A 21,442-nucleotide genomic window follows, 5' to 3' on the forward strand; every position below is an offset into this window, starting at 1 on the left:
TTTAGAATTTTGTGTCTTTCTCCTGTTTTAGGACTGCTTCTCCTATCTTTATGTCCCTAACACCAAGTACCCTGATTGGGTCCATGTAGATGCCCAATACACTGGTATGCTCCTTAGTCCACTAGCCCTAAAGGGTCATATTCCTGAAACTCCATTTTCTAGGTTTTTATAACTAATGTGAGTAGTTGCTAGATAAATAACTTTTTTCTATTTTATTATTTCCAAGCATAAAGCTCAATCATGCTTTCTAATAAAAATTTCTTCTAGTCACACTGAAACATCAAGCTGTTTGTTTGCCTATTAATAAATAGAAAGACAATAACAGATTATAGTTGTCTACTGGAGTAAAAATTGATTTTGTCTCATTGTGTTCTCAGTAAAAACTGCATAAAACTGCAACAACTCAAAAGTTACAATAGATAATTTTATCTTATAAAACACTTGCATGAATACTTTTCCATTTCTCGCAACCTTTCTTACAGCCTTTCCTTTTTTACAACCTTGTGAAGAAGACAATACCATTTCCCCCTCTTTATTGACGAAACATACTTTAAAAAGTTGAGATACCTCTCGCTCCTTAACATTCTTTTACTTCATTTAAACATTTCAAGATGTTTTTGTTTTTTTGGAAGAATTGTATTTTTTATCAGTTAGGTTGAACATTTTTCCTATGGAGACCACCATAAAATCTTTATATTTCTGACCAGAAAAAAATGAAAATAGACAATGTTTTTGTTATCGTTTTTGCAGTTGAAAAGAACTGTTGAGTTTGCCTGTTATAAACCTTTGCTTCAGCAACATCCCAAGAACTCGCCAGGGAGCTTCCACTTACTACTCCATTAATGGTACATTCATTATTTACTAGGCAGCCCATTCCCTCTCAGACCGACTATATGTTATTGACTGAGCATAAACCATTTCACTTTCACTGTATCCACTTGGTTCTCACTTTGCCTTCCTGAGTTACACCATGTTAAATTCATCTCTATACCACCTGTCAATACTGTAACTTTTGTGAAGACCAGGTGTGATGGAAAGGACACTGAACTAACAATCAAGAGACTTGGGTTCCTGTTGCAACACAATCATTAACCAATGTTTTATCTCAATATCCCTGCTTTGACATCTTTCTGTTTGTCTTTTTCTTTCTTTTCTTTCTTTCTTTCTTTCTTTCTTTCTTTCTTTCTTTCTTTCTTCTTTCTTTCTTTCTTTTCTCTCTCTCTCTCTCTCTCTCTCTCTCTCTCTCTTCCTTTCATATCTAAAATTGTAGGGTAGTGATAGTAAACTAAACTGCACCTCTGTGCATCTTTTCTCTGCGGATTTAGCCTCCAGGAAAGTCTGAGGAGTTTTTCATGTCTTGACAGTGACCTTGCCATAGAAAGTTGTTGCTCATCATTATTTGTGTTTCTGGACACCCTAAAAGACTATCTTTTCCAGCCCCCATCTAGTTAATGAGGCTTTGCAACTGACTTCTGGCCAAGAAATGTAGATGAACAGGGTGCCTGGGTGGCTCAGTTGGTTGAGCGTCTGCCTCCAGCTTGGGTCATGATCACAGAGCCCTGGGATCGAGCCCCACATCTGGCTCCCTGCTCAGCGGGGAGTCTGCTTCTCCCTCTCCCTCTGCCCCTCACCCTGCTCAAGCTCTCTTTCACTCTCTCTCTCAAATAAATAAATAAATATAATCTTAAAAAAAAGAAATGTAGATGAACAAATGTGAGGTGCTACTTCCAGTTCTAGCCTCTAGACCTCACATGGTCCCCTCCATCTTTCCTACACACACACACACACACACACACACACACACACACACGTTTCTGTTCTATATTGGCAGGTGTGTAAACACTAGATGAAAACAATACAAACTAAAACCATAGTGACATACCATTTTGGGGTCCATACATGAAAAATATTAAACAGACTGGCAATATGAAATGTTGGGAAAGTGTGTGGGAAAAGGGGTCTCTCATACTGCTAGTGGTAATATAACAAAACCATGATTTGGGAGGGCTATTGGTCTGTATTCATCAAAATCAAAATAAAATATACTTTCTCCAACATTTGCTTTCTTGAATCTACCACTTATCAGAATAAGACATAGAAAAGGAAGTTTATATATAGCAACACTTTCAGTATCAGAGAATTGGAAACTGTCTACATGGCAAGCAATAGAAAAAATGATTAAATATGACATTATCATACACTATCACAATTTAAAAGAAGAGATACATTTATGGATGAAGATGGCAAATCTCCAAAATAAAATGTTAAGTGAAAAGTAAGTAAGTTGCTGAATAATAGGTAAAATGTTTGAGATATATGTATATATAGATATCTATATCTGCATCTGTATATCTACATATATCTGTGTACATAGATTGGCTATAAGTGTATAGAAATACAGGTTTGGAAGAATATTCACGCCATTTAAAACAATGGTTAAATGTGGGAAGGAACAAAGGATTAATAAAGTTTAACAAGAGGATATTTTTAGTATTTGCATACTTTTCACAGTTTGTGTACTGATAGTTTAAATGATTTATATATTTTTTATAATTATTCTTGTTCATATATTAACTGTGAATGAGAACTAGCAGGGGACTTCTCATTGTTCACACACAGAGAGGAATGATGACTTGTGTCGTTTCTCTGTAACTCCAGTAAGTCCTGGTCTACTGTTGTCAGGTCACCCTGAGAGGGAGGCTTTGATGTCCATCAACCTGGCAATGTCACACTGGTTCTCTTGTGCTCCAGCCTCTCACATGACACTGTGCCCGTGATCTTAAGTAGAGTGGCAGGAAGCCAGCTCAGTGTCACTCCATCCTTCTCAGCAAAGGCTAACTTTTGTGGTAAAAATAAACAAGGTGTACAGTACATTCAGCATACATCCTGGCTTATCTTGTAAAATCTCTGGGCGTCTGTTGATGCAAGTCTCGAAACATCAGTAATCCCGACAGAAGTGACCCCTGTTGTTGAATAATGCCAAGTCTCCGCCACTTGCACTTGGCTGTCTTTTCTGGAACAGTTTTATCTACCTGCACCACACTTTCAGGCTGACTGGTTGCATAAGAATAAAGACACATGACTGGGGTCATTTGGATAAGGCTCTGAGGCAAATTTTCTTAAATTCAGTTATAGACTCACCCCAAGAAATGATAATTCCAGGCAGTGTGCCTTGTCAATGGCTGCCTCAAACCTTGGTTTTTATGGCAGAGTTTTGATAATCTAGAAACACGTTAAAACATTCTAAGGACCTCTAGCCCAACTGATTTTTCTCCACAGGGCTAATCTTATAAAAATCATATTAATCCTTGAATAATGATGTTTTGTCACTTTCAATGAAAACAATATCAGGTTCCCATAGTTTTCTTTTTTTTTAAAGTTTTTATTTTAATTCCAGTTAGTTAATATACAGTATTAGTTTCAGATGTACAATATAGTGATTCAATACTTCTCTACATCACAAGTGCCCTCCTTAATCCCCAGCACGTATTTCACCCATCCCCCTACCCCAAGCTTTCGATTTTTCTGTATGCTTGACATTTTTCTTTATTAAAGGAGCTGGGAAAAATATGACGGGACTGTGAACAGCAATGGGGAGCAAAATATTGCTAATGTTCCTTAAATCCCTGAGATAGTTGACCAGGAGAATGAGCGGTACGTTCTCAAGGGACTTAGGTCATTACCTTAGGGTATCAATTCTCAACCTTTATCACTGAAACAAACATGAGCATGGAAAATAATATTTGTACAGCATACTGGGGTAACAACTCAAGTTCCCATAGTTTTCTAACCAACTCTTTTTTGTGAACAACATCTAAAGGTATTATTGTTAAATGAATTCATGTTATATGTAGTAGAGTCAAAATAATATAAGGCTACCTTCTCTAAAGACTCATTTTCCTATAAAAGGCATACTTTACAAATGGGTAATTCATATTTATGGCTTGTCAATGACTTGGATTCCTTAGGCAGTTTCTCTAATTATCAATCACATACTTAGACACTGGTCAGTCTGGGACCATAGAGCATGAATAATGGTATTCAAAACTTCTAGAGAAGGCGGGACAATCAATTCTAAGTTATAATGTAACTGCTGAGTCAGTCCATCAGCGTCCAACATTAATTATTCTTCCTGGATGCTGGTCTACTTTGTACTTAGCAGAAGAATCTCTTATCCCATGTGATAATTGCATCAATAAGAAGGTTTGCACATCCCTGGCATGCTATGCCAGTGTCCGTGGCAGTCATTGCTAGTTTGCTAGTTGATCCTACTTCTCTTTCCAACTGAGCCCAGATACACCCTTGGCATCCTTCCCAAAAGATGCCCTGAAGCAACCACCAACAATCAGAGGAGGCACATGGGATTCATTTGATAATATGTCTATCTTATAAGGGGATAACATAAGTATCCTATTACATTATGGGTTGAATTCCGTTTCCCTCAAAAATTCATATGTATTAGTCCTAACCCCCCATCCCTCAGAATATAACTGTATTTGGAGAAAGATTCTTTAAAGAAGTAATTAAATTAAAATGAGGCCATTGGGATGTACCCTAATCCCACATGACTGGGGTCCTTATCAGAGTAAATTTGGACACGAACATGTACAGAAGGGAAATGATGTGAAGACACGGAGATAAGACTGACATCTTCCAGCCCAGGAGTGAAGCCTGATGACTCCTAAGAAACCAACTCCACGGACACCTTGATCTCAGACTTCCAGCCTCCAGAAATGTGAGAAAATAAAATTCTGTTGTTTACGCCACCCTGTCTGTGTCACTTTGTTATTACGGTACTTGCAAACAAATACCAGTCTCCTATAAATAGAACAAAATAGAAGTAAGGTGGTGGGAGTGATTAAGAACTTCTTGACTTTTATGACAATAGAAAGGACTCTTAGCAATTTGCTGATACTCACACTCTTAAGTTAATATGACTCCTGTATGTTGAACTATGAGCTATTGATGCCCCCCACTCTTATCTGACTGGTGGTTGTTGGTTTGGTATTATAGAGTAAGGACTCTGTAAAAAGGAACAAAATCTTATGTGTATTATAAAATCCTAGAACAGACTTGGAAGTCCTAAATTGAATTAGTATTATGAGGAGTCTAGAAGTATGAAATGGCTGTATAGTAATAATAATGCCTTCCAAAGATGTCCATATCCTCATCCCCAGAATCTGAATATATTGCATTACAAATGAGTATGAAGTTTGCATTAGGTATAGAATTAGGTTGCTAGGTATAGAATTAGATATTAGGTATAGAACTAGGTTGCTAACTGGCTGACCTGAAATAAGGAGATTATCCTGGATTATCTGGGTAGGTCCCATATAATCACAAGGGCCCTGTAAAGTGAAAAAGGGAGGCAAAAAAGGAACTCAGAATGATGAAAACTCAACTCACCACTGCTGGCTTTGAAAATGGAAGAAGGGCCCACCAGTCAAGAAATACAGGTGGCCTCTAGCAGCAGGGAAAGGCAAGGAAAAGGATTCTCTCCTAGACCTTCCAGATAGGAATGCAGTCCTGCCAACACCTTCATTTTAGCCCAGTGAGACCCATGTCAGACATCTGACCTACAGAACACCGTAACACAGCTGTGTTCTTCTATGTTGCTAAATTTGAGGTAATTTGTTATGACAGCAATATGAAACTAATAAAAGTTCCAATGATTGAATATATTTGCAATGCTAATTTTCAAAAAGTATGGCAGAAACCAATTTGCTCCTGGAATTATTGGGTTTTTTTGTTTGTTTTTTTAAGATCAGTGCATCATGGATTATTTTAGCTCCTTTTCTTTATCTTCAACTTTGCTCTTGGACCTCTCCCCCTCGTCCTGCCCTTTCTGTTCCTCTGCACCAAAAAACACCAGTGAAAATGCTTCATTGATCTGCTTATTTGTTTTAATGGCATTACCTTTATCCAATCGTCTACATGTCAAACTCTGAAGACAACTCTAACTCCTTTTTCTCCTTCCCTACCCTCCATCGTGTTAATTTTCAAAGATAGAAGGTAGATCTATCCCCATGTCTCTTCCTTACTCCTTCCTTTTCGTTCCTACCATAATATTTCTGCTTTCTGCCCTTGATTCCTCATGCCTATCCAAATTTCCTAACTGATCGCATGGCCTTCAGTGCCTACACGCGCCCATTCTTCTACCCACTATTCCCAGAATAATCTTCACATGCCTATCTAACAATCTCCTTTCCTCAAGGTTGTTTTCCAAGGCTCTCTGCAGCAAGGTCCCAGCCTTTTCAGTGTCCTCCCACACCATCACTCATTAATCTACCAGGCCAGTGCCTGTCAACTGTGATGTACAGGAGTCATGTGAGTAGCTTTCAAAAAACATGGATTCCCTGGCCCCATGACCCAGAATCTCTAGGGGTGGGGTCCAGGAAATAGATACCTTTTAAAGTTCTCCAGGTGATAATAATGTCCTGCCCAGACTAAGATCCCCTGCCCTAAGGTGGTTCTCAAACATGGGTGTACATCAGAATCACCCAAAAGGGTCGTTAAAACACAGGTTACTGGGTCCCAGCCAAAGGGTTTCAGAATCAGTAGGACTGGAGTGAGACCTGAGATCTTTCTTTTCTTTCTTTCTTTCTTTCTTTCTTTCTTTCTTTCTTTCTTTCTTTCATTCATTTGAGATGTAATCCATATATGATAACAATCCTTTTAAAGTACACAATTCAGTGGTTTTCGGTATATTCACAAGGTCTCACAACCATTACTATTACTTTTAAAACATTTTCATCATCCTAAAAGAAACCCATTAGCAGCCACTTCTCATTCCCCCTTCACCCCAGTCTCTAGAAACCACTAATCTAATTTCTGTCTCTATGAATTTGCCTCTTCTGGACATTTCATAGAAATGGAATCATACAATATGTGGTCCTTTGGGATGGGCTTTTTTCACTTAACACAGTATTTTCAAGATTCATCCATGTTGTAATATGTTTCAGTATTTCATTCTTTTTTATGGCAGAATAACATTTTGCTGCAAGGAAACACATTTTATGTATCCATATCTAACTGATGGACATTTGGGTTCTTTGCATTTTTGCCTATTATGAATAATGCTGCTATAAATATTCATGCACAAATTTTGTGTTTTTAATTATTCTGGAATATATATCTGGGTGTGGAATTGTTGGGTCATGTGGTGACTCAATAATTGAGATGAGAGACTCTATAATTGAGAATTTGCATTTCTAACAAGTTCCCAGGTGATGCTGAGGTTGATGGTCCAGGAACCACATTCTGAAAATCTCTGCTCTACCCAAACTGGACTACTAATTCTTCCCTCAAATACCCTGAGTCTTTGACATCGGTGCCTTGTTGGTCACTTGGTCTTAAGTGCTTTCCTTCTCATCTTTACCTTGTGAAATCCTACTCATCCTTTAAGGCCCATCCCCAGGCTGCCTTCACCACGAAGCCTAGGCAACATTTTCTGTGTATGTGTTTTTCTGGTTCTTCTGACTGGTTGCAAGCTCCTTATGGGCACTGAGTGTGCTTGAATCATCTTCATATGGAAGCCCTGCAGCCTGGCACAATGCTCATACGTTGCTGCTACTCATTACTATGTGTTCAGTTGAACAGAATTCCAGGTCTTCTGATGTGGTAGTCCAGAGACATGACCCTGATTAGGTGGGGCTTTATGTTTCTCCTTCTCCCAAGCATCTGATAAATCCTAATAATTCAGTACTCCTGAAGTCCTTTCAAAAGTTCTTCCCCAGCTGGTCTCATGATCAGGATCTAGAAGACCAAACTATTAAGGTCCTTTTATTTTATTTTTTTTTTTTAAAGATATTTATTTATTTGATAGAGAGAGACAGCCAGCGAGGGAGGGAACACAAGCAGGGGGAGTGGGAGAGGAAGAAGCAGGCTCATAGCGGAGGAGCCTGATGTGGGGCTCGATCCCAGAACGCCAGGATCACGCCCTGAGCCGAAGGCAGACGCTTAACGACTGAGCCACCCAGGCGCCCCTAAGGTCCTTTTAAGTTACATCATTTAAAGATTATTTTTACAATTGCTGCTCAGACATTAATATAATTCTAGAAGCCAGGGTCTCTACAGAATGCTGGGGAATGACTGGGGTAGTAAATCTTGCCTATGGATAGATTATTTCAAATGTAGAGCAGCACATCTATTTGAATAGCTTTTCATGTAAGTTGCACAGGTATTCAGTGGAAATTTTCAATATACCATTTTCCATTTCCCTAGCAATGCTGAGAAATAGTTAAAATACGGAACAAGCCCCCTATTAGCAAACTTATATTTAAGGGTTAGTCATACTTCAGAAGGTGGAGGTGGAGGTTCAATATGACAGTGTATAAAAAGGACCTGGCCCACCTTCAACACCCAATATATGGGTCTGTTATTAGTAGTAGTGGTAGTATCCATTTCCTCAACTCTTTTTGCTAGAAGCTTTTGTTCGTAATATACTGAGAAAACAAATCCATCAACTAGAATTCTGTCTTATCCTGTCCCACATCTACAAATATGTCTGCACCTGCTCTCAATCCTTTCATTCTCCTCCATAAGATGAGTTCTTCCTCCTGTGCCCCAGAGCCCCACCCTTCTACTTACTCAGGAACTTGGCTCCAATAATCATCCATTTCTGATGCTCCTGGCAGGGCAGTCAAGGTAGGCTTTAAGCACTCCCTTCCCTTCCCCCATATGGAAAGTAAGAAGAATCTCACCAAAGTTTGAATTCTTTTGAAATATCTCATCTCAAAATTTCTCTAGTATCAGGAAGGGATTGTGATTTTGTGTCTCATTGATGCAGAGAAGAATCTTAAAAATTATGAAAGCATTAACAATATATTTCATTCCCTTTTGTAAGTGGTGCTTTGAGAATGTTTGCCATGAGAGGTGTGTGAATATGGGCCAACAGATGTGGGGAACCCCAGAGGAGTTCTGACTTGAAAGGCCCACACCTGATCTTGGCCACATCTGCTCCCCTCTTCCAAACCATACTTCTAAGCACAGCTTTTAGTTTCTTCTTATATAATTCCCACTTTATTTCTCCAGTCCTTTAGAAGAGCAGGTCATACATGGCCCTGTAGTCAGGTGCGGAATGGCTGGGAAGACCTAAGAGATAGGGCGTATGTTGGAAGAGTAGTTGGTTCTCTTCTAGTCTTCCAGAAAGAGAAGAAGCAGAAGAGACTGCCAGGAGCTCATGCAGGGGCTCACAATGGGCTTGGGAGAAATGAGGAAGGGTCCAGAAGACAGAGGAGCAGTTCTGTGTGGGCATTCAGTTGGAATCTGAGTTAAACTCCCCTATACGGGTTCACTAACTCCTGACCCTTGGGTAGGGTCTGTCTCTCTCCTACCTATCAGATTCTACCTTATCGAATGAATAAACTCACACTTATTGCTTGATCCTCAGCTCATTGCCATCTTAGTGATGCATCTTAAGGATTTTCTCTCACTAAGTCCTCTCATTTAGGGCACCAATAACTTCTGTATTACAAATACAATGAGCATTTTTCTGTTTATATCTTTCTCACCATCTCTGAGGCATTTGCACTATTGATTATGTCCTGTTTGAAGTAATCTGCTCCTTGGCATCCACAATAGATTACTCCTCTGTTCTCCTATTACTTGGATCATTCCTACCTTGTCTTCTCCCTGGAAACCTCTTTCTCTGGCCTCCCCTTGACTATTGCCCAGAATTCTGTTCTTAGCCTTCCTCTCATTGTAAAAGCCATAGATCCAAGTATTATTGGTAATATTTATTTTTTCCTGAATCAGTGCTAATTTATCCCAGTCTTAAGTTATGATAGTTTTCCACAGCTGCATATTTGATACCCAGACCTGGATGTCTTTATTTTTATTTTCATTTATTTTCATTTTTAATTTTTTCAGACCTGGATGTCTTTAAACTCAACATTCCTTATTCCAGAATTCCTTATTTTGGTGAATGGCACTGTCACCCTCTCAATGACCCAGGGAGAAGCTTGAAACATAACTTATAATTTCTCCCCCTGCCTTTCCTTTCGATCTTCTCTTACCCACATCCCATATTCAACCATATCTGTTCCATCCTTCTACTTACCTCTCATATTTAGGTTCTATCACCACCATGAGGGCAAATACTGAATAATCATTAAGGGCAAGTATTTTATTGTTTATCTTCTTGTCCCTAGCACATACAGTACTGGCACTATTTTAATAGATTATATGGAATATATGAAAGAATTAATAAGTGAAGAAATAATTCAATAAATAAGTTCATGGATCAATACAATTCAAGTTTAGCCCTTCTGATTTCAAGAAACAGAAACCTTCACAACATAAGTCAAATAAAGTACAAAGGAAGGTGGGGCAGCAGGTTTATTATTATGAGGAAACCCATGGAACATAGGCAGATGAACCAAAATAAAAAATTAGAAGCAGATCAGCCAGCATCTGTTAAGGCAACAGTGTTTACGAACTTTATCAGCTGGGGTGTCAGACCCTTCACTCAGATTCCTTTCTGTCTATGTGAGTTGGTTATTTTCCGTGGGTTTGCTCTGTCCACCTCTCACTACAACTCACTTTTCGCCTCCACTCTGCATACTTTTTTTTCTTACATCATTGAATCTGCCCACGCATGATGCCTGCTTTCTCATGATTTATCATGACCCACAGCCTTACCTCTTGGCTTGAGCTACGCATCCCTTCAACTTTAGCCTCTGTTGCTAACTGCCTGGTTCTCTCTGTACTTCCAATTCAAGTCCCTGAGGGCAGGAACCTACTCAGCTTTAAGATGTCAGCCCACCAATTGACTGCCTCTGAGTAGAGGCCCAACCTAGGCCTCCACCCACCGCCGCCCAATTGTTACTATTCATTGGTAACAAAGAGTCCCGTGATATAAACCAGGCTCTCCAGGGCTGCATTTTGCCGGAGCAGTGGTCAGAGCAGAAACTGTGACTAGTGTGAGCGCAAACATGTGATCACATTGTTCCCAGGGAGGAAAAACACAGGCATTCCTACATCCAAGGAGGATGGGATGGGAGCTCACCCTATGTGGTGGGAAAAGCCAGAGCTAATGAAGCCCACAGAGTCAGTATTCACCTAGGAGGCTTGAAAGTGCAAAAGATGGGATGGGATTCCAGGGAATCATGAAATCTTGGGGGACCACAGCAGGTGTGGAGGAGAGCAAGGTCCAGAGGATTTCCTGGAATACTATTTTCCAATTCTGGCTCACCCAACACAAAGACTCAGAAACCAATTAAACAATAAATACCAACTCACTGATTTCTCTTCTTCTAGTCTGGCCCCCTCCAGCCGCCATTCTTACATTTTAAGTTACATCCCCCCATTAGAAAATGTCTTAGAAAATCAGAAAAATAAAAACTATAAGAGAAGAACATAATCAGTCGTAACTCTGCTATCTAACAAGAACCGTCATTATTATTTCCTAATTTCTTTTTTTTTTTTTTTTTTTTTTAAGATTTTATTTATTTGACAGAGAGACAGCCAGCAAGAGAGGGAACACAAGCAGGGGGAGTGGGAGAGGAAGAAGCAGGCTCCTAGCGAAGGAGCCTGATGTGGGGCTCAATCCCAGAACGCCGGGATCACGCCCTGAGCCGAAGGCAGACGCTTAACGACTGCACCACCCAGGTGCCCCCCTAATTTCTTTTTCTAATATTTCCTCCATCTTTTCCTTAAAAAAGGATTTTTGTAGGGTAAAACTTTATACTGTGCATTTTTCTTTAGTTATTATATCACTAGTATAATAACACATTGCCTAAAAATACAGTTGTAAAAATATTCCATCATAGGGCAGTATTCTAATTTATTTTACCATGTCTTATTGGTGACATTCAGGTTGTCTCTGATTTTTCCCTACTATAAATTAAGGAGTTGAATAAAAAAATTCCGAGAAGTTACATCCTGCATTAAAGGGTAACATTATTTTTTTAAAACACAAATTAAACCATGTACCTTCTCAGCCTAAAATTCTTCAAAAGTTAACTTATTTTGAGGCTATATTTCTAATTCCTCTGGTTACCACAACGGATGCTTCATGATCTGGCATTTGCTGGCTTCTCTAGCTTCAGCTCCGCCAAACCCTCAGACGGGCCCCCTCGTCACCTTCTCTACCTGCTGTGCCCAAACCAGCCATACTCTTCTGTGCCCGCAGGTATCTGCTCGCACTGGTCTCCTGCTTCCAACCCCTCCCTTCCCCCATCACTAATTTGCCTCATCCTCTACGATTTGGCTCAATCGTTAATCAACCTCCGAAGCATCCCCGCCTTCCAGTTCGGGTATGTGCCTGTACCCATTTGCAGTTTGGGCTGTGTTCTGCTGCTAATCAGAGAAAACCTGACTTAGAAGCCTGTGTACAAACAGAGGAAGCTTCTGGTATTTGTTTAATGCCTGGAAGATGCTAGAACAAGTGTCCCCGTGATTCTCTTGGCGTTTACCTCGTGGTTACAAACGGTTGTGGCAGCGCCAGCCGCAGCCCGGGGCTCCGCATAGAAGTAAGACGGGCCCCGCGCAAAGATGCTGCACCAGCTGGATATGCTTTTCTTTTTCTCTCTTTTTGTTTTTAAACAGAAAAAGGAAAAGTCTTTTTGGGAAATCCCAGCTGATTTTGGCTCGTCTCTCTCTCTCTCTGAGCAGAACAGTCTCACGGCCACTCCCGGAGGCCCGGGGGGAAAAGAGCCTTTAGTCCCCAGTCCCTCCACTGGGTGCAACAAGGGGTTGGGAAGCGCCGGTTAGCAGATCAGTGGCGTCTGCGCTGACGCCCTGCCCTGCGCCCCTCTCGCACCCCCCCCCCCCCCCCCCGCGCCGCTGGCTCACTGCTGTCCCTCGCCCACCGGACGACAAGCCTCTGGAAGTCAGGAAGAGTGTGTTCACCTCGTTTTCCACAACGTGCCTCCAACACATTACTTAACGCTCGGTTTTGAACAAATCAACAGCTTTCAGAGACCATCCACACCACGCTTCCCAGGGAGCAACCGAGGGCAGGAGAGCAGACGCAGCGTCCCTAAAGCACAATATTCAAAAACGGCAAGAATTTTTAAAAAGAAACAATGTACTGACCGGACAGTTGTCAAGCAGAGGGTGAGAAGATGCAGGCAGAAGCAGCCTGAGAGCCGCAGACACTGGGTGGGCGGTTCTCAAACATGGCGGCCCATTGGAATCACCTGCGGCTGGTTTTCAGCGACCCTCTGCCCCCCCCCACTCCCCCCCCCCCCCCCCCCGCCCGGTCGGAAACAGTCTCTGGGGAGGCCCATCGTGTGCTGGAGCTGGCTCATCCTGGCTGGGAGGTTCTTCCCAAGCCCGTGTTCATCACGTTGGTGGCTCAAAATCGGCCACCATGTGGTATTTGTATCATAGCAATCGGCAGACACTACAAGTCACAAAGGAGTTCTCCCCACCTGCCCCTGAGAGCCAGTTTACCAGCATACGCTGCTGTTGTTTTAAAAACTCCCCAGATGTTTCCAGCCTAGTAGCCACGTTTAAGAACTAATAGTCCAAAGTAAGCCCCTCTTTTGGCTTGGGGTTTTCTTTTTTTTTCTTAAGATTTTATTTATTTATTTGACAGAGATAGAGACAGCCAGCGAGAGAGGGAACACAAGCAGGGGGAGTGGGAGAGGAAGAGCAGGCTCCCAGCAGAGGAGCCTGAGGTGGGGCTCGATCCCATAACGCCGGGATCACGCCCTGAGCCCAAGGCAGGCGCTCAACCGCTGTGCCACCCAGGCGCCCCTGGGCTTGTGGTTTTCTGCCACATACTATATTGGATTCCTTCTTTAGCCCCAATCCTGCCTGTGGGTGAGCAGGCTTGTGTGGGATAACTTGGTTTGCATGTACAGAACCCGAGGGAAGTACAGAAGAGACAGCAAAATTGTGGCTTCATTTTTGGTGGTTATTGAGTTTCTTTGCATACTAGTTGATTTTCAAAGAATGTAGCCACATCTCTTTCAGTATACCTTTAGGGTTGGATCTACAGAGGCATGTTAATTCATTGAAGGAGGTGGGGGACCTCTGAATAATGTTGTACAGTTAGGAACCTTCAGGACCTCCTTCTGAGATTGCAGGTCCTTTGAATGCATATGCAATTTGAATGCATAATTGTCTGTAGTGTAATTTGCTAGATTTCACTCCCCTGGCTGAATCTGATTTAAACAAATGGGCTCCACCCCATCCTAGGGTCGTCTTATTATAGCTATCCATATCAGACTCCCCCCCCCCCATGGTAGCTACATATTTATATATTGATATATATTCCTCAATTTATAGATAGGACACTAGACAGAGGAAGGGTTTGTAGCTTTCCTAATGTCACAGAGCAAGTAAGTGGATTCAAATCCAGGCAGTGCATCTCTAGAACCTCTATTTTTAAGCACACTACCATACTATGCCCGGAGAAGTACAACTCAGACTGACTTGCCTGCATCAGAAAAATACACTACAAAATGCCCAACTGGTTCCTGTCTCATAGACCACGTTAGTCATCTATGTGGTGGTGTGGACTACAGCCTTACCTCAAGTGAAACTACCACCACCACATGACGTTCAAGTCTAGCTGGAGGAACTTGGATGCAGCAGATTTGCTATGTCCCACGGACACCTGGAAATCCCAGGGACACAGGGGACCTGTGAAGAGCCAGGGGCCACTCTCTTTACAAAGTGGTTCTGGGGCTTTAGTGAACCCTCAAAGCTAGTGGGCAGTGTTGGTCTCTGCCCGAAGAGGCAGAAGGAAGCTGAAGGGCTGTTTCCAACCACATTCAAGGTGGGAGTCCTACCAGGATTGAGCCCAACAGTCCCAGTGAAATGTACTTACCTTGGGGCCCTCTGGGGGAGATGGGCTGCCATGGGAGAATATTTCAATGCTCTAACTTGATTTCTGTCAAAACTTAGTTGCTCAAACACCACCCTGAGCAACCTAACAGGAGATTCCTCTTAAAATATTTTTCTTATCTTGGGGTGCCTGGGTGGCTCAGTCAGTTGAGCATCCAACTCTTGGTTTTATCTCAGGTCATGATCTCATGGGTCATGAGATTGAGCCCTGAGTCGGAAATCCACGCTCAGTGGGTAGTCTGCTTGAGAGTCTCTCCCCTCTGCCCTTCCCCCCAACTTGTGCACACTCACTCTCTCTCTCAAGTAAATAAATAAATCTTAAAAAAAAATTCATATCTCAAAACTTTATTATGATTAGGGAGAATGGAAAATTACAACTTAAGTATTAAATTTACACTTCTAAAGAATGTGTTTGTGACAAAAGAGAGACTAAATCTAGACTATAGAAGTGAGGGAAGTTTCTAATATGAGGTCTTCACTCTTTAAAGAGCAGTTTCTGATGCATGGTAACTCTGTCTTTTGTAAGATTGGACCCCTGGGAAACATGACCTTTCTATTCTGGGCACCTGCCATCATAAGATCATTAATTTATCATTGTATTTCTTTATTGTTTCTGGAATTCTGTTCCTATTTTCTTTTCCCCAGGCTTTCTGCTCCTATAACAGAATGAAAATGCCATTGGAACTATTACCTTATGGTGTATTTCAGCGTATCCCTTTATAGTGTTACAGGCCTCACTGAATTTCTCCAAGAGAATACCTTATATTGGTTAAAGTTCATGAGGTGATTTTTCTATAGTCAGCTGTGTAGGGGAGGAAAACAGCTTTTCCCTCTACTCATGTTAGGTGCTTCAGGGGGGCTCTTTTAATCAGACTAACAAAAGACAGAATGACAAGAGAAAACAAACACACTTTTATTAGCAGGTGCAATGTACATTCACATGGGAGCACTCAGAGATGAGTAACTCAAAGGGGTGGTTAGAACTTGGGGCTAATATGGCACCTAAACCAAAAAACAATGAATGTGCAGAGAAGTGTTGAGGCAAAGGAAAAGGACTTTGAGTTTCTGGAGTAGCAAATTGTGGAAAGGTGAATATATGGGTGAACTAATGGAAGATCAGGTTAGTTACTGAAGTTCATACGTAGATTCCTCTGGTGTCTGTCTCTGGATTGATACGAGTCTATAGTTGTCTCTGGTGATTAACTTCTGTCCTTCCTGGTAGAGTGGGGGAGGGGACAGCTTTACAAAGGCATGTGCTTCTTTTAGGCAAATGGGGGAGGGTGGACAGCTTCTCTTGTATCTGCTTCTCAATTGCCTTTAGCTAAAAATAATCAATATGCTAAATGTGGCGTATTCTGCTATCCTTCAGCTGGATAAACTATTCATTTCTTCTTGTTCTAATCCGCTGGCTAAGACAGATTGCTGAAACAGAATCGTGGAGATGAAAACACTACAAATAAAATGAATATTACCATTTTCTTGTTTTTCTGGGGTTTTACTTGACAGTATCCTTCCCTGGCAGTGATGTGCCTGAGAACAACTCAGGTCCAGACCAACCTAGAAACCTTGTTTCTGAGGCTACTTTCCTCCTTTCTAACCTCTCAACCTTAAATATCCCTGTAAGACATAAAGTATGCTTGGGCAAAGTTCCTTTTTATATGGGTGTTTCACATTAATATCCTTTTTATCAACCCCTGTCCCCCCCCCCCCCCGCCCCAACCCTCTGTCAGAAGTTTGTGTTGAAATCTGTTTACTCCCTGTCTTTCTGAAGATGTTCGAGTTAGCCATTTATCCTGGATGTGCCTGTGTCATTCAAGGGCATGTGGGAAGAGGCAGTCTGCACAACACTGTGAACCTGGCAAGTTTTCGGTTTTTGTTTTTTCTGACTTTACCTTCTTTTCTTTAATGACTTACTTTTCAACACATTTCTATTTTCCTGCACTATCCCTTATGTCAAAACCAAAATGGCTTCACAAAATCATCTCAACTCTGGTTTAAACTTATTCACATCCTCATGTGAGTGAGAGCACTGGGAGGAGAACAATCAATGAGGAGGGACATCTAAGGATGGGATTTGTATAAAAGCAATATTAATTATGTCAGTCATGTGGCCTGCTTAGCAGTGATGCCTAATTACCCTGCGGTACCTTATTGACGATACACTGTGAAATCACAGCAAACGTTGCTGTAGGTTGGACGTGATCAGAACAGTGTATTGCAAATGCACGCTCAGCCTCCAGAGCTTGTTGCTCAATAGGCAAACCTACATCGTAAGGCCAAGTAGGAACATTTCCACCGTTCCACCAGATAGGAGGAGACTTTCCCAGTGGAGATGAGTAGGGGCGTCCTGTAACAGGTCGTGGATTAAATCTGCCTTAAACCCTTGCTCCTCAAAATGTGGTCCATGGAGCCACAGCAGGAGGATGAACTAGAAGCTTATGAGAAATGCAGAAGCTCAGGCCCCAGCCCTGACCGCCCGAATCAAAATCTGCATTTTAACAAGATTTCCGGGTGATTCCGGTCACATAAAATTTGAGAAGCACCCCTGTAAATCATTGCTTCCTTTGCCAGGGGGAGTTGACAGAAGTGAGTCCACAGCTTATCTAAAATGCAGATTTCCAGCCCCACCCCCAGAGCTCCCCATCCTTAGGTATAAGGGAGGACCTGTCCTCTGCTTCTTTAACAAGTACCCTCAAAATGTCTGAGAAGCCCTCAAGTCTGGACCCACTGTCTGTGCCTATTTGTTTATTGACACTAGAGGAAAGGGAGAGGCTGAGAGAGCTGGCAGTGGGTGGGTGGGATTGTCCTCAAAAAACAACCCAAAAGGCCACAGAGGGAAGAAGACTGTGGTTCAAATGGAACAGGGAGAAAGGTTGGCCAGAGAATATATTCTACAAATCCTTTTATATGGTTCTATCTGAATTTGATTCCATTACTCAGTAATTTGCTGACACTTGCCGAAATAAGAGTATCGTTGCTATATTTAAAGGCAACATGGCTTAACACCCTCTTCATTTTTCTCACTTGTGGTGCGTTTCTCTCCAGGAGCAATCAAGGCTCTCCCCATGGCCCCACCGACGGGATGTCACGTAGAAAGCATTCTGTTATTGTGTGCCCACCCACCCCAAATTTCAGGGCTAATCTTTCATTTATTTTTGAATCTGGGTGACCATGAGGTACAGGTGGTCATCAGCGCTTCTTCAGGTCCCATCCCAGAGGATAAATATTTAATATTTGAAGGCAGCTCGATCCATATTTGCTGAATACAGCATAAATCTGAAGTTGCTGTAGAAAGAAAAGCTAGCTAATGTGAACCCAGAGACCGATTCATAGTTTTAAAAATTATTAACCCCACGCCCTCCCCTGCCCTAGCTGGCCAGTAACAAATCATCCTTTAGGGATTTAATGAGTTAAGAGAACACGCTTAACATAAAGGAATATTCATGGGTTCTTTTAAATGCTCTTGGTCAGACATAATATGTTTAAGTCATGTTTCATATATGGCATCATTTCTAGGTTTACATAATTTGTGAAACTCTGAAATTTTTATAGTACACTTATATACAGGAAAAAATATTAAAAAATAGCCCCGAATTCTTCCATTGTCTCATCAATTATATGACTATTAGAGAAGATATGACCTATGACCTATGAGAAGGTATGAGAGTAGAGCACGTGTAATCTGGGGGTAAATGTGAGAAAGCCACACTAGGTAATATAAGAAAAGACTTTGGAAATATAAATAAATAGATCAGTATATGCAACACTCCCTAAAGGAAGATGCCTGGCAACTTGTTCCAGAAATTACAACTTACTGATTCAAACTAGCATTGTAAGACTTTCTCTAGCTGCTTATCGTTCGTTCATTCATCTATAAAGTATTGAGGATTTCCTCTTCACTGAGCACTGATGGGTATACTGTGTGAGATGCACAGTCTCTGGATTTGTTCTGCTGGGTGGAAGTGGACTCCTAGAAGTGCCAAAAAGACATCATTGCTATCAAATAGCATGTTAAAATAAAATATAGGCGCACTTGGGTGGCGCAGTTGTTAAGCGTCTGCCTTCGGCTCAGGGTGTGATCCTGGCATTATGGGATCGAGTCCCACATCAGGCTCCTCAGCTAGGAGCCTGCTTCTTCCTCTCCCACTCCCCCTGCTTGTGTTCCCTCTCTCGCTGGCTGTCTTTCTCTGTCAAATAAATAAATAAAATCTTTAAAAAATAAAAAATAAATAAATAAATAAAATAAAATAAAATACAGTGACTGCGACCACATCAAGGGCATTTTTCATGACACAATTCCACATACCAATTTCAAATTCACTAAGTAATCTCTCCTCTGTATTCCACTTTCTACAGTCTCAATAATCACAAAACCCCTTGGCTTTTCAGTTTTGTTTTGTTTTAGTTTTTAAAATTTGTTTCTTTAGAGAGAGAAAACATGAATGGGGGAGGGGCAGAGGTAGAGAGAGAGAGAGGCAGACTCCCCACTGAACCTAGAGCCTGAGGTGGGGCTTGATCTCTAGACCCTGAGGTCATGACCCTGAGATCAAGACCTGAGCCGAAATGAAGAGGCATCCCCCTGGCTTTTCAGTTTTAAAATGTGCTCCTTCTTTTCTCTGCATCATTTAAAAATTAATCAAGGATTTCTTGGGCACTTGCTCTATTTAAGCTAGAAGCTGGGAAAATATACAACGAAGAACAGAGCTTGCCCTCAAAAAGCCTGAATTTCGGCTTGGATCGTAAGCAGATGTGTGTGAATAGCTGATATTTACAGGAAGTTATTGTCAGGAAAACATCACCATTCATAATCCCTTCCTCTTAAAATTTGGCAAAAGAGCCAGATTATTGATAGTATAAAGTGCAATTTTTAAAAATCATGAAAATAATGTAGAGCTAAACCACGCTTTACTTCTCTATCTGGGTAACTATTTCACGTCAGGAAACCCGTATTTCTTCAGCTTGGTTTAACACATTGGTAGAAATCTGCTATACTCTGGCGCCACCTGGAGGCCATCTGGCACCAGGGCGAAGGCCCAAACTGGCAACCGCAATGGGAGAAATTGCTTTATTTTTGTTCATCAAATCACTCTTTTCCTTTTTTTTTCTTTTTTCTTTTTTGCAACAGGAAATTGTGATGTGTATTTGTCAACTAGAGTTTGTTCTAAATTACATATTTTCCAAGCAGAGTGCAGTTAAGTGGAAGAGAAGATCAAGGAATGTCACAGATTCTTCGAAATGTACATGAGTATAATTTATATATTTGCACGACTTGTGAAACTCTGAAATTTTTAAGATACACTCTGAAATATAATGCCATATGTCAATTACATCTCAGTAATAAAATAAAATATAGCAACACTTATTTGTGAAAAAATGGGTGAATAAATGAAAGAACAAATTGCCATGTTTCGGTGTCCCATGAGGTAAACACAGCTCATTAAACTGCCATTTTCTTACTACCTTCTTGGAAACCCTTCCATTCACAACGACTTGGCACCCTTTTCTTTGAGTGCAGTTATTGACCTTGGTTAATGTTCAAAGATGGCCCAGGAAGACCCAGGACAGTGGTATAATTTGCCTCTAAGAAAAAGTGTACAGTCCTTTGTAAACGACTGAATATTGACATCTGGTTGAAGGCTGCTCTTGCCTTCAGAGGAAACTTCCTTTAAGGACATGATATATAATGCTCATATTCATTTTCAGCAAAATGGGTTTATTATCTGGAATAAACACTGGCCTCTAATTCATCAGCTGGCTTGAAATTTCTGAATCCCAGGCAACTAGGGATCGCTGTGCTTTAAATCAAGAAAGTTCCTGAGCTTCCTTTCTCCAGAGTAAGTGGAACCCACCAATACCTCGACACAGTGTTATCAACTTCCACTTTATTGTGCCTTGTAGGCATTAAACTTGGTTTTCCAACATGGCGGGGAAAACAGTATTCTTGTTTACCAAATATTCTGCTTAATAGGAATTTATCATTTCAAACACACACGATATACCAATTTCTTAAGAATCAGCACACAGCAATTATCATTGGTAGTATATTATGTGTAATGGAATCTTTTTTTCTTTGTAAAAATAATATAGGATCTTACTTTATTTATTGAAGTATAATTGACATACAATATCTTCCTGGTTTCAGGTGTACATCATAGTGATTCGATATTTTTATACATTGTGAAATAATCCCCACAATAACTCTAGCTACCATCTGTCGTCCTACAATGGATTCTTTTCTTGATGGCTAGAATACACTTCAGCATCTTTTACTGCCTTGGTAATCACTGTGAACATTAAAATACGAGGCTGGAAGATGTACTTAAGGCTCAACTGGGAGTTATGAATCGAGATTTGGCATTTGAAATCAGCTATTGAAGGAAAAGAAGAATGTAAATAAGGATATGCGTAAGAGTCATTATGTCAGCTATAATTACCACTACAAGGCTAAGCTGAAGAAATATTTAAAGTGAGAAAGATATTTCCCACTCCTCCCTACTGTAACTATGTATATGGTAGCTTGACGATGGATTTAAAATGATGATAAATGCCCCTAGGAAGAGAGAGGGCAACATTTTCTTTTTTTCTTTAAAAAGAGGGGCATACCACACAATTCAGCAATCACACTCCTTGGTATTTACCCGCA

Source organism: Ursus arctos, unplaced genomic scaffold (genome assembly GCF_023065955.2).
Source record: "Ursus arctos isolate Adak ecotype North America unplaced genomic scaffold, UrsArc2.0 scaffold_13, whole genome shotgun sequence".
Taxonomy (NCBI): Eukaryota; Metazoa; Chordata; class Mammalia; order Carnivora; family Ursidae; genus Ursus; species Ursus arctos.